Source organism: Cervus canadensis, chromosome 4 (assembly GCF_019320065.1).
Source record: "Cervus canadensis isolate Bull #8, Minnesota chromosome 4, ASM1932006v1, whole genome shotgun sequence".
NCBI lineage: Eukaryota > Metazoa > Chordata > Mammalia > Artiodactyla > Cervidae > Cervus > Cervus canadensis.
In genome coordinates, this window is record NC_057389.1 from 31703096 (window position 1) to 31707148 (window position 4053).

General features: G+C 36.5%; 1 pseudogene; it reads right to left on the minus strand.

Annotated features, from left to right (window-relative positions):
• Nucleotides 1-3598: 3598 nt before the first annotated feature.
• LOC122441114 lies at nt 3599-3697 on the minus strand (annotated as a pseudogene).
• Nucleotides 3698-4053: the final 356 nt, after the last annotated feature.

A 4053-nucleotide genomic window follows, 5' to 3' on the forward strand; every position in this document is an offset into this window, starting at 1 on the left:
CTATTTATTGATTTGAATGGTAGTCACATGGATGATGGTTTTATGATAATTCATTATTTTGATTTTTGTTTTGTGCATTTTCTCTGTTATATTTCATAGGCAAACATATGTTAAAGAATGTATTGGTAACGGAGTAGTTTTCAGACTGAGAGATCAGTTCCATGTTTAAATCATTTTTAAATGCCATTTCAACATTTCAACACTGTCAGATACTAGGCAAATTTAAAATCATTGAAAAAAATCATTTCAAATAATCAAAATAAGTTTACTTTTGCTTACTAGGCAGTCATTCATTTACATTATGTATATCTGCTTAAGGAGTTTTGTTAAAGTTTGTTGATTTTTTTCATGCCCATTAAAATTTATTTTCTTAAATGAATTTTTTTTACCCCTGATAAAATTTGCACCTAACATGTTAGGTCAGTCTTTTTCTTTACTCACTTACCTTTGACTTTAACTAGCAATCCCATGTAGTTTTCTTACTCTAAAGGTCTAGGTATTTTGCAAACTTGTTTTTAAAATTATAATGAGTAATGAAGAATTCAGATATTCTATTTCAAGTTTAACTACAGAAATGTTATTTTTTACATTAATCTTAAAACATGGTTTTTATATGGTCATTCTTCTGCTCAACATTTCACCATTGGCTTGCTGAATAATTATACATTATTACATCACCAAAGAATTAAACAAGATCTTCCAATCACCCAGCCTACCTCCATTACTTCATAGATACTATAACTGAAATTCATATATGTCATGAGACAAGGTCTTGGATGTCATGGGAATACTATAGAAATTAGGTTGTCTTTTTTCTGTTCCTTTGTACTATATGAAAAAGAAAATACCAGGGTCTAGTATTTAAAACCTTCCAAATCCAAAGCCCCCCACTGCTTTTTTTTCAATGTCCCACCCCCACCAAAAACATCATTTCCACATAATACAACCACCTATATCTACTCTATTCTTAATGTCTTTGTCCAAACAATTATTTCTTTAGCTTATCTATTGGATGGAGGTTTTGATATCATGGTATTAGTTAATGTCCTTGGGCCACAATAGAAACAATTAATTTTGCTTAAATTGAATATATTGGAAGAAAATAGAATAGCTCCCCAAATAAGGGAATCCTTTACAACCAACTTTTCATAAGAACAGGATTTAGGACTGCTTTAGTGATGTGAGAAACAAGAAACCCATAGGAATTCTCTTCAGCTTTTCACAGTGGTTTATCGGGCCCAACCATTTTCTATCCCTGTGTCTCTTCTTAAAATTCAAACACAGCAGAAGGGCAATCTTATTGGTGTAATTTGGGTCACATGTCTACCAGTTTTGGCTCAGGAAGGTGCGTTACTGCTATTGATAGTCCCAGCAAAACTGCAGAAAAGTGGGGTTGGAGGAAGACCATAGTTCCTTAAAGGAAAATCAAATGAAGGAGCTTCTACAGAAGGGGGAAATAACATTGAGAGTTAAAGTTAACAGATGTTTATATAAGTCATCTAATCCAAACCAATGAATGAGTTCTACCATGTATTTACTCCTAGGAAAATGCCAGTTTAGAAATTACAATTGGCCAAGCCCTATGATTTACACCTTGGTAAGTCTTATTATTATTGATTACACATTAGCCTAATGGATGCAATGCAGTTACAGAGACCAGGTACAGAAACACATTAGTTGAAAGATACATCCCTAAGTGATAACGTATCTTCCATAGTCTACTAAAAATGTAAGCTTTAAAATAAGTGTAAGCGAGAAAGAAAAGGAGCTCTTAACTTTTCAGATGAACACAGTGAGGGAGATTCTTTTCAGGTTATCCCCTTCTGACCTTTCCTTTTAAATTCTCACTGCAGATACTTGGTCAATTCATTCACCTCTTGTTTTAAAGGATGAGAATCCCACATAAATCACAACTGCCTTGCACAGCTGCTCCCGCTTTCTGATGCTGGGCTTTGGACGCTGTCCTGTGCAGTTCACAGCACTCCAGAGGGTCTGGGAAGTGTGCCCGAGGCCTCACTCACTAACCCAACATGATTTTATGGCCTTATGTGGGAGCATTATACAGCACTATAGAACTGTGATGACACTTTTTAGTCACAGTAATAATGACATATGGCACTGCCTTCATAACCCTTCCATTTGGGAGAAAACGATTTTCTACTTATTTTCTTAAAACATAGGGGCTGAGTGACTGCTGCAGCTTCTGAAATGGACACTCAACATTAATGAGCTCCAGCCTACGGTGACCTATTCAGAATGGAAGGCTCACAGTGTGACATTCTGTTTAAGTGGGCTAAATGATTGGACATTAGTCACAGGAGTTTAAAGGTCTGAAGAGATGGCAAAATATTATTAATTCAATATCTCTTTAATGCTAAAAAGTATGGCCAGAGGGACCCTTTGACAATTTCTTGGGCTATCAGAATACCTAATTGGAGATTAATCTCTAATAACCTCTTAATACCATTCAGAAGTTTAAATGAAGCCCAAACAAGAAAGAAATTGTCAGTTCAGTAGTGTCATTTACAGCTAATGCTATGGAAAACTATTTAATTCATTACAGAGGCAGAGAGGCCCATTTTCAATTTCTGCCCTATTTCTATCTGGCCAATTAAATATAGTGCTGGCTAAACATGAAAATTGGAAAATGGGAACTCCTGCACCAAGCATTAACTTCTTAAAAGACTTTCTGGACTGATGCTTCAGATTTCAGGCTAGCCATCAGTCCCCTGAAGACTGCCTCCCTTGGCACCTCAGGCTAAGATAGAACCCAGTATTCTTTATAGCACTTAATAGAACTGAAATTTTTCTCTAAAAAAAAAAAAATTCTGTCACCTCCCACAAAAACAAACTCCATGGGAACAAGTGATTTATCTTGCTTCTCAATGTATCATAGCACATGGAAAAATACCTGAGTTGCTAAATAGGTTCTTATTCACTGGAAAAAGAATGAATGAAAAAAAAATGTAAATGAATGAAGGCTGATTTTGAAATCTATCATGAATGTTTTATAATTGCTCCTGCCCTACAAGTAGTGATACTCGGCTAGCACATAGTTTTAGAAGAATGAAACTACATTTTACACCTAGAGGGTTCCAGCCCTTTAGGAAAACTATATCTGAGAGTCATGGAGGTCTGTCACTGCACTGCTCCTCTATGTGTGATCCCACATTTAGCTGAGGATGCAGGCTTGACAGGAAGGCAGGGACAAGACCCCAATATTCTTAATACTTGTTCTCCAAATTTGTTGAGTCAGTCTGGTTTCTTAGCACCCTTTGCTTCATCCTCATTTAGTCTCTGAGGAAGCTGTCCTTGGTTTCTGGAGTAAGAAGCCCTTAGGCATACTAACTGAGCAGGTAAAGATCAACATAATAAGAGTTTGACCCTATTTTTTGGATATTAGACCACTGATTTTTTCTTTAAGTTGAAGTACAGTTGATTTATAATGTGTTAATTTCTGCCGTACAGCAAAGTGATTCAGTTATACATATATATATATTCTTTTTATAACAGTTTATTATAAGATATTGAATATAGTTTCCCATGCTAGTTGCTTATTCATTCCACATATAGTAATTTGCATCTACTGGTCCCAAGCAAAATTATGGAGTCCTTCATGAATCTTCACGTCATCCTTATGCTGGAGCCATGCTAATATTCTAATTTTAGTATGAAGTATGAAAGTGTTAAGCCACTCAGTAGTGTCTGACTCTTTGTGACTCCATGGGCTATGACAAACCAGGCTCCTCTGTCCATGGGATTCTGCAGGCAAGAATACTGGAATGGGTTGCTATTTCCTTCTCCAGGGGATCTTCCTGACTCAGGGATAGAACCTGGGTCTCCTGCATTGTAGGAGCCTGTCTGAGCCACTAGGGAATACATTCTAGTATATGTGCTGTCAAAGACAGCATACCACTGACTTCTTTTAGACCTGTTTCCCCTTTCCTGTTAGCTCCACATCCAGACAGATTGATAATAAAGTTGGTATGCGTGCCCTGCTGTGGCCCTCTTGGAACATTCCAACTTCACAAATCACAAACCAAACCTAGAAAA